General features: G+C 39.2%; 1 pseudogene; it reads right to left on the minus strand.

Moving 5' to 3' along the window:
* Positions 1–253: 253 nt before the first annotated feature.
* On the minus strand, positions 254–10,880 carry LOC112464922 (annotated as a pseudogene).
* Between the last annotated feature and the right edge of the window lie 320 nt (positions 10,881–11,200).

Genomic DNA, 11,200 nt, shown 5'->3' on the forward strand with positions numbered 1-11,200 from the left:
GCACCGCGGAAAGCATTGAAGAAAGGGTACTTAATATTATCCATTCAGACCCGCATGTGTCGGTTGATATAATTACCAAAATTATTCCAATACCTAGCAAAGAAGTTTATAAAATAATAAAACGCTTAAACCAGCGTATAGAAGCAGGGCGGTTCATACCGTAAAAAACTTGGCGCTGTACCATTTATTGGTTCATCAAATATACTTACATATAGAAATATTGTTAAAAATACATAATTTAATATTTGTATAATCTTATTCACGATGAAAATCTGTGTACAAGCATGCCAACGACAACAGCAGATGCTCCAAGCAAAGTCCATAGTATTCCTTTAGCAATTTTATTTTTATTTTCTACCTTTACATCCTTTGACGGCTTATCAAGTTCTTTACTTATACCCAGCATTTTAGCATATAGAGACTTTTCTTTCTCATTCTGTTTTGACATTTTTTTCTTTTAAACTCGCCAATTCTAAATTTACCGACCACGATTCTGGATTTATCTTTATATCACACGTGCATGGAAAGTGGCCCATTCTTCGCGCGAAATTCCCCACTCGAACCCGTGCAAGCTTGACGGACATTTGATTCAGACCTATCGGTCTAATCGGTAACGAGACTACGCCGCAACGAGCGGACCAATCCCGCCAAAAATTCAGCCAACCGCGTCGTTCCAGAATGTCCAGATAACGTATCCCAGAGGCACAACAATAGATACAAGATATGAGTCAAATAAAATGACACAAAATGTTAACTTGCCACGACAACAGCAGACACCAACACTGCTATCGCAACAACTGATGCATCAACAGCAGCATCAGCCGTGGCAACAACCAGGCGAGATGCAAGCAAATTTACACATTCATAAAGTTGAACAATTTTTACAAAATTTCAGACCATATACGCCCGATCAACAAAACCACATGAGTTGCAGATCATTGATGCAACCTGATCAGCATAAAAAAGTGATCGACGGAGCATTGGCGGATCTGTTGCAACAGCAGCAGCAACGCCATGCTGGAACAATTCCAAAAGCAGCAAGAGATTGAAAAGCTGCAGCGCCGGCTGCAAAAAGCCCATCTGCAGCAGCAACCCCTGCCGCAGCAGCAGCGACCGCTGCAGCAATCCCTGGAGCAGCTGCAGAATCTAATACAACAGCTACGGCAACTTGTACAACAATTGCAGAACCTACTGCCACTGCGGCAGCCGTCCGAGCGCCGCCGTCGTCACCAGCATGGACCCCATGGACGCCCTTGGTGCGAATAACAAATGTCGCCTTTCTTCCTATAACAAGTCTGTTCGAGATCGTGCAATTCGGTACGGAAAATCGCGTCATTTCAGCAATTCAAGGCATAAGGCCAGATATTCTAATTGCTCGCGCAACATGTATGCATGAAGGGAGGACGGTCGACGAGATTCAATTCCCACCGTGTCGTCTTAACCGCATTGCAAATCGCCTCTTCAATATTAAATTCGTCAGTATAGCATGGATCTTTCTTTCGCTCATATTCCAGAAAGTTCGCTAATCGCCAGCAAAACATTGCCACAGCTGACCGAGTGAACAAACAAAGTCAAGCTACACAATAGAAAGGTCCATGCTATAAACAAAAGCGAGCGCAAATAAGTAACGATCCGCGGATCGTCACGTGCAAACAGTGACGTCAGCGCGATGACGTAGAGCTCCGACGGCCAATCACCTTCCCGAAATTCGTAGAAATTTGTCTGGAGGGAGTTGCGCCTCGGAGGTGATAAAACGATCGCCGCCTCGGCGCGGGATCGATTCTCGTTCGTAGATCACCGCCAGTACACCGCTTTATACCGCTGAAACCGCTTTTCGCTTCGCCATCCGCATTTTCGCATTCGCTTAACCGCTCGCCGCCTTTGCCGCGCTAAAGTCTGTGCGCGCTCACGGCTCTTCACCTGAAAGAGACTGTAAAAAACTTGTAAATATCTGAGTTTATTGAACATTATTAAACGTTATTATTTTTTGTACTTGCTGCCTCTCTCCTTGCTTTTGTGGTCGTCCTGTTACCTCGCGCTATCTCGCGCAACCGCGTGCTCTCGAACAAAGCCGGCGTACACACTTTATACCTCCAAAACAAAAATTTTAATTATTTATATATTATTTAAATTATTATATTAATTATTTATATTATTTTATGTAACCTCAGCAATATTTAACTTGGTTCCAAAAATATCTGATTATTAGACTAGTTAGATATATAGAAATAATTAATTATTAGAAAAGTTACTAAGTTGTTTTTATTAGAACAAGAATTTACTGCAATGGAGCTCCGTCCTCGATACGTATACGTGTTTATTTTGTATAATAAAAAAGAACTACTGCGTGCGGGAATATCTCATTCCTGCACGGCCTCGAGTGAGAAATCTCTCGCGCGTGCGGAATCGGCCATCCGTCGCACAGATGGCGCGTGCGCAATAGGCCACTTTCCACGCACTTTGTAATATAAAATAGGGTGTGTAACACGTGCGGATTGAGAATTGGACACGAGTGCGGGTGATCGCACTCGCCTTCGGCTCGTGCATCCACTCCGTACTCGTGTTCAATTCTCAACTTCCCGCACTTGTTACACAAATAACTATTAGCGCTCCAAGAAAAGTTAGATAAGCCTTTCCATAGTCTCCTTGGATTTTGAATATTTTTCCTGTAAATAACACATATATGTAGAAAGATATATACTTTTATCATATGAAGTATGAATCAAGGATATTAAAAAAGTTGGTTTACAAGACAAAAAAAGAAAAAACTTTAGGCAAGATTTTTTACTACCTTTTCTGTACAGAGCTTTCGTATTGTTTGGTTGATACTTTAGAACTTTGTTTACATTTTCTAAAGCTGTGTTGTAGACATCAGTTTCAATTAATGCAGCTGCTAAATTGTTATACACCTTTACACAATCATCTAACAGAGCTTGCAGTTCAGTATCGCTAACCGTCTCTGTTTCTTATTTTTATTCCATCTTGTACCATTGTCTATGAGTAGATATTGTAACGCTCTCCGATAACATTGTATCGCGTGATTAACGTCTCTTCGCATAAAAAACCAGTTTCCACGTTCGCGTTTCTTGTTGCTTTAAAGAAATAAATTACAACATGATGCAAAGAAGTTAAAAAGATAAATCACGTAAAGCCTTATCTTTGAACAGCACTTAACTGCAAAAAATAAGTGACCTTCAATTATATGGCTCATAAACAAAACTATTACCCTATTTCTCTTCTTTGATTAATACTTAGAGTTTCTATCTCAGGCTCCTCTTTTATTTCCTTCAATTCAACCGTGTATGTAATAGTGGTGTTAGATGGTATAGTATAGATGCTGTTCGTGTGCCATACGCAAATCTAGGATTGACTACAATTTCAGCAATTTCACCCAATTTATATTAATATTTATTTGCTACAGTTACGAGGAAAGAATATATGAGAGAGAAAGAGAGAAAATATGCCTTTAAATTTATGAAGTGTTCCTAACTTTTCATGTTCTACGTTATATACGTCTCGCACATGTGAAAGTTACATGCGCATCATGGTAAAAGGGAAAAGCTCCGGAATACCACTCGCTTAGTAATTAAATTTAATTAATTAACTCGAAACTTCTCTTGGCTATGACCATGATCCGCTTTTCCGCAAACATTAAATACTCAGAAAGAGTATTTAATGTTCGCGAAAAAGTTTACATAGGCACCTACATAAAATTATGTTGCTTCATATATTCACGATTATGACTGTAAGACTGAATTGCACGTAAAAGAGATATTGTTAAATTGAATATATTAAGTGTAAAGAGCATATTTTGCTATAATATTCGCTATGCTAATATTTTGTTATCTTCGTTAGATAGGTTTACTTTTCAAGAAATAGGTTTACATTTGATTTACATTTATTTTAATATCGCCCGCGCTTTAAATTGACCATAATTTTTTATTATCTTCCTGTTTAAATATTCTATTATATTTAAATTTACTTTTGCCAGAAAGTATATTATCAATTCAAAGAGAAACTATGTTCTGTTTTCTAATTTGAAAACAAGCAGCACTGGGTCACAATTCACAATATTGCTAATTGTAAGATTCGCGATAGCACGTAATTGTATTTCGATAAATAACTCGAGCGAATAAATATAAATCAGAGCGTCTTGAAGAGCTTTTCGCGAAGCCGCGGAAGAAAGCTGAGAAGAGACGAAGAATAAAAAAAAATGCAACAGGAACGGCGGAAAAATGTAAATAGATACATGAATATCTGTTAGTAGTGGAATCGCGGAATGCAAATTGAAAAGAGAAAGAGAGAGAGAGGGAGAGAGAGAATGAGAAGCTTAAAAGCCGACTGGTGCATTGCAGTGGCCGGCCAAATTGATGATCGATATAGTACAGAAGGCGTCAACCCGACTTCCCCGTCGAATATACGGAGCCTTCGACTGCACGTAAAGCAGTTTTCACGTAATTGACCTCGTTTCATCGGCTGCCTTGAAAATCCACTTAAGCACGTCGCGATCGAAAGATTAACGATAAAAGGAACGACTGGTATCCTCCTTCGAGATGTCGCGCACCTTGCTGCATCTCGTTTCTAATATCTCGAATAACGTTGTATGACATAGACGCAAAAGAATTGTTACGTCCTCAAAGAAAAGAGAAAGCTAGGGTTTGCATAATTTCATACCTAAGAATCAACAAATAAAAACTCGATGCAATTCTATAGCTTAATATAATATAACTCTAATGCAAAATAAAAAAAAATAACATTTCAAAAAATAAGTGTTATTGCTTATTATCGAAAGCTGAATAGTTCTCTATTTCTTTTAATATTATTCCAATACATCTTTTCTATAGTAGGTACACCTAGCGATCAATTAAATATACACGCAATTTTTTAAACTAAAAGAAAAATCGCTATTTTACGATACAAATAACTTGCGCCTACGATCGCGATAGAGAGGTATAGATGAACCGATTTTGATGTCGCCATTAAAGCGGCGGAAAAACCAGCGAGCATATCGCCGATGTGAATAAAGCATCGGCAGAGGGGAGAGTACCGGTCGATGACTGGCACCACTTTCGCCAATAACCTTCTCTATTATGCATACCTGGTCTATAAAATCGAAGTATCCGCATCGTGGAAGCTTTTAGCCGCGTTCGGCGTCACGTAAAGACGAAGTAAAGACGAGCTTAAAAAAGTCTATGCAATTTTCCCCATTTCCGCAGTCGCGCGAGCGATCTTTTTAGCGGTCGTTAGGAAGGCGGCTGCTAATTAAGGGTGCATCGAAAAGTTTAGCCCGCCTTCGGAATGGACGCACTTACTTAAAAGAACGATACAAATCTTCCGCGCGTCCGTTTTATTTATTTCAAAACTCTCTGAACGCATAATGACTCCAAGCGGAAAGAAAGTTGCGCCTTTCCAAGCGAACAGAATTTTTACAAAGAGCCTCCAGATTACACGGAAATGCTACGAAAAATTCGATATTCCCTGCAACTTTTATTACATAATCAAAAGTTCGCAGGAATATAAAGTTATTAAAAAAATGTTTAATTCGCATCTCATCTGTCAAAATTAAAGATCAAAACCTAACTCAAGAAAATAAATTGACAATTGAAAATAACTATCATGTTTAGATACCTAACTCTCTGTTGTTTGCATTCGTGTACCTAGTCAGAATATACAATTATGATTATTCAGGATATTTCATCGTCAGAGATGTTACACTACTGATCTCGAAATGGAAGATGCCATTAAGTATACACGTACACGTCGACCCCTCATCCAATTCCTTTCTCTTGTCAAGCATCACCCCTTCACGCGCGAAATTTGCGGTATTGTAGAGGCGTCCTACTCGAACGCTAAACCGAGAATTCGCCCGACGAGGGTGCACGGTCCGTCGGGGCCACGGATATTTTCATGCAAATTGCGGATCTCTTTTTTTTGCACCAGCAACGCGGAACAATGGCGGTCGAATTCGTTCTCGCCGGAATCGCGCATCGAAACTGTCGGGATTAACGCAAAAGCGCCCCTTCGCTCTCGTGAATATAAACACTTCCTAAACGGGGATGACGGGGGAGGGGGGCGTTGATTCCTTCTCTATAGAGGATTTCGGTGTAATTTCACCGGTTAACAAGATCGTACACTCCGAATAACCATTGATTTGCAAACGTTTAATAATAATACATTACAACAACTATTAATCGAAACGAAAGAGTTTGTATAAAATCTGTGTCTCTTAATAGATCATATATTAATACTAAAATCCTATTAGTTGAACAACATTGACAGAAACGATGTAGAAAACGTTTAAAAATTTTACCTTTTCTCGTAGTCTTGAAGATGCTAACGTAACACTAATAGCGTTAACTTTTAATGCTAATTAAAATGTTAATTAATTTTTATAATTAGCAAAAATGCTCAGAATAATTTCATTAATTAAAACTTGTTAGCTCTACGTATCTATGATATGCGTGTATATACCCGTGTGAGATAAACTTCCTTCGGCTACGTTCCAGCCATATCCAATATTCCAAAGTTCGCAAATCCTGATACCGTCACCGCGATAATCGCTACGTTCCCCCATTATCGCAGGGCAACGATATAAAAATCGACGAGCTTCAAGGAGGTATTGAATACCAACGCCACAAGGTGCCGTTAAGGAGGTTGGCCGCAGGACTTTGAAGACTCCGCCCGATCCACCCTCATCGTCGTAAAGTTTATGCCAGCACGCCGTGCTGTATACTCCCAAGCCGAGTATTACGCTTTAAGTGTAATAGGACGGAAGCGGTTCGGATGTGGAAGACGGGTACGGCCCCCACTTTCTCTCTCGCAGTATGCGATGGGGTTGAGCATGTTACAACCACCGTGTCACGGCACGTAATTTCAGTCGGCTCTTTATGGTCCATCGACTAAACTTCGAAGGTGACCAAGTAACGCGTTCTAGAGTCGATTATGGCTGCTCGTTACACATACGACTACAGACACAGAGCGAAATGTCTTAATAAACCATATGATTGACAAGAATTGGAAATAGCTTAAAAGAGTTTAATCATGTCACGTTACACAAATGTATTCTTATATAATATATCGCTCCAATAATTGATTGATAAATCAATTATCATATGTTCATTGAATAAATAACCAATCGTCTTCTCAAAGTTTTATTTCATGTTTTAAATATCTTCCCCTTACTTACATCTTTTAAATATTATTCGTCATTAAGTCAATCTTTTATTTTTTATAACCACGTTGATATAATAAAGCTACGATGACTATGCAACCAGGTTAAAAATTTTATAACTTTGCCAGTTAACGCTTCTAAAGTTTCGAATGCACACAGAATTCTTGAAAAGTGCGGTGTGGAAACACGGATGCGCCCAAGGACTCAGCATCGGGGCCTTTTTCTTAACGAAACCTCGCTTTTTCCCGCGAAAACGCTCGTAAAAGCCGAGCGTTTAGTCGCGGCTAAGTTATCGTTCGTTTCGCCAATTGATTACATGAATTATAGATGTGCCCGCGCCATCCTTGTATCACGCGCACCATGGTCCGTACGTGGCTATCCTTTCACGGCTGTTAACGTCCGGGAAGAATTAGAGTCCGGCCGGTTTTAACCACTGTTCGCATCGGCTCGTAACTCACGTCGGAAAAATACGAGATTCGTGACGAGCCGGTTGGTCGTCGCGCGGCAGAGACACGATGAAAAAAAAAGAGGAGGAAGAAAAAAAGAGCAAAGGAAAACTCATGGAATAAAAATGCGCCGCCGATCCGAGCTGTCGTTATTACGATTCCCGGGATCTGCATAATGGCCGCGTATGCGAGACACGTCGCGATATTTCATCGTGCGCACACTTGGGAACGTTCGTGGAACATCTCACCCGGAAATGCCGTTCTCGTCGCGGTCGCAATCGCTACGCCCGTTACATCGCGATTAATTAATGCGGATGTTGTCGGGCGATCGGCCGCTGGCTAGCAATCGATCGACAGATTTTACTTTTTGACGGACAGCATGTCATCCTGATGTGATATACGAGGACTATTGTCATTTCACCCATTTCATCTCGAGTTTTTAGAGTGAATGAGAAAAAGAGAAAAAAGAAAAAGAGAGAGAGAGGCAAAAGCCTAAACCGAAATATTATTAAGTATTAATCATATTAATTTAAAAAAAAATTGCTACAGAGATAATATAAAGTCATACAGAATATGCAATATAATATGATAAATTTTTCGTAAATTCATCACGAAACTAAAAAGTGCGATAAAATTATTTCGCAATATTAATATATCCAAATATATTAAAGTAAAATAAATAAAATCAAATTCAAGAGATTTTCAGAGTAAATATAAAATATTCAAGTTATAACGTTGGAAACCTGAGGTCAGATAAATTCAAGGAGCATCACATTTTTTCGGAGATCGCACTCAATTTCACCTTTTATCTGGCGCAGTTTCCGCCGGGCAGAATTTTGCAGCACGCAACACCCGAAAGAGCCAATCGTGTCGCCGGTGCCGTCGGCGTTTTATTTATTTTTTTTTTTTCAAACGATTGCCAGTGCACGCGAGGATTGCTCGTAAAAGCGAGAAACGGAGGCTACCACCGATCTCGCTAATGACCGGGCGTAAAACGGTCCGTAAAATTTCACCCGTTATGAGAGAGTAGGGGGTTGCGCGCCGTTCTTCTCCGAGGGCGAAGACTAGTAGGATAAACCCGATGATTATTCGTCGCACGTTATTCGATACGTAGTTAAACGCGTCCCCAGACGAAAACTTTCGCGATGCTGAATTTGGTAGTAATGTCCAAACCCATTCTTCTCGTCCTTTTATTTATCGCAAATAAATAACTTCGCGTACGATTGTAAAATACTAATCGTATCAAATGGTTACATTGTTTTAATTCAACTAACGTATTGGAATGCGTTTCGATATTCACTGCAAGTACTGAAAATCAGAACACAGCTAGAGTAAAAGTAAGTCATGAAAGGGCCCATGAACAAAGATTGTCGTAAACGATTATGACAATCCTTGTGCTTTGGCCCAAAAGCTATTTTACAATAAGCTGCGATAATTTCGTCAAGCTGCTATAATTTCAATTTCATAAGATGTCGAGAAATTAACACAAGTGTGTAATCAGTGTGAAAAATATCTGCTGGACCGTCGGCCACCCCCAGTATGCCAGTCGGCCCGTCCAATGTTACAAGAGGTCGCACGAAATCCGAAATAAAGAACATATCATATGAATAGACAATAAAAAATTTCAGTTTACACTGCAAATTAAATACAAAATTAAAGTCTCCACCCTTCTCAGAAGATGTCAATAAAAAAGTAAAGTGGTGTCTAGAATTACACCCTGAAAGAATAGATTATGAAAGTAAAGACTACCTGTCTTATTTCTTACTGTAATTTCGTGCAGGAAGTCACAAATCATAAATGCAATATCCCAATTTGATATTATTAATGCTAACAAGGAAAGAACACACATAATGGAGCCGACTGATATACACAAATTTTTCAAAAATAAGATTTGGGGGTGTCGAAAGTTCGTCAGGAGAGACCCTTCCCCCGGCTGATGATGTCCCCGAACGGCCCTTTAAAAATTCGAAATCTTCCGACGCGACGACCCCCGTCGATGAAAGAGAGATTCAGGCGCACAAGTGCACCCCCGCCGAACAAAGTCGCCCGTCGTCCCCCCCCCTCCCGGCAACGTTCGAGACAGACACGACGGAAAAACGAACAAACAATGTGAACGTAAAAGACACGGATCATGAAACTATAGTACTATAGAACCGCAGATAAAAAAAGCTGGCAAGATTCTGTACGAAACACATTTAGTCAAAAATTCATTAAAATAAAGAAAAAAAAAGCTGGGGGAAGGTTTCTTCTAGATTCTGGAAGATACATCCAGACGATTTTTGAAAATAAAGTGCCAACTTCACAGTGGCACACGCAGTATGCATTATGTAAATGATTTAATTTAATAAAAATTTTAAGAAAATTTTAACAGAACGGAACTGGAAAAAACTGCAAGTTGCGCATATATTATAATCTATTGCCTCGAAAAGGATAGGCTCGGAAATGGATAGATTCTACTAGAGCCTAAAAAATATTTTTGTAATTTATGTAAATAAAAGTGGTCAGCCACTTTCCTCCCCTCCTCATTACTCAGGACTACTAATTCTCAAAATACAAAATATATGTGAAAAATAGATCTATAATTTTAAATAGATCTATAGATTAAATAGATTTTAAATAGATCTATAATTTTAAATTAAAGTCCAAATGCTTTACACATAATTATTGATACAATTATTATCATTACGTATTAAAAGTAAATCATTAAATAAAAAGCTGATAATATGTAAATAATTTAATTTAATACAAATTTCAAATAAAAAATTTTTAATAAACCGGAACCGAAAAGACTGTAAATTGCGCAATACCGATACTTTTGTTAGCTACAAAACCGAAACAGAAACCGGAAACCTTTATTAAGTATTTTAATGTACCGAAACCGGAATCGAACCGATATTTTCATCCGCTCCGGGTCCCTGCTTGAAACTGTTGAGAACAATTTTATAATCGCACAACGACGCGTGTAGATGAATCACGCGCTCGTCGCGTCTCAGAAACACCTGATTAAAATAAAGCAATAAAGAGCGAGCCATCGATGCTTGCTTCGTTGTCACCATTAAGTTATAACATATAAATCCACGACTCAATCATTCGATTGGACGAAAATCCCTGTCGTCGATACGGAATTTTATGCGACACTCGAGCGCTCGCTACGTGACGCTAAGTTCCGAGAATGAACTCGAAAAACCGTCAAAAACCTACAAGCAGTTGATCACGGAGGCGATCAACTCGACACGTGATCAAAAACTTACCTTGAAAGGCATCTTGCGGTATATCAAGAAACATTATTCATATTACAGAAATAGAAAAAATGATATGTGGGAACGTGGTATACGGAACGAGTTGTGGAAAAAGTTCCAAAAAATACCAGGAAAAAAACTGTTGATACATTTTTTTTTTCCAGTGTACAAGAATAACATCCGTTTATTGCGGATCAAACAGCACAGCGCCGCACTACAGTCCATCAGAGTATCGGAGGATGACTCGGAACCGTCGAAACCTGACCTAAAAAACTGGCAATTGATCGAAAAGGCGATCAATTCAATCGTGGAAAAAAAGACTTTAAATGAAATTGTTATCAAAG

This window comes from Temnothorax curvispinosus, unplaced genomic scaffold (genome assembly GCF_003070985.1).
Source record: "Temnothorax curvispinosus isolate PA1 unplaced genomic scaffold, ASM307098v1 QBEX01014743.1, whole genome shotgun sequence".
In the NCBI taxonomy this organism is placed as follows: Eukaryota; Metazoa; Arthropoda; class Insecta; order Hymenoptera; family Formicidae; genus Temnothorax; species Temnothorax curvispinosus.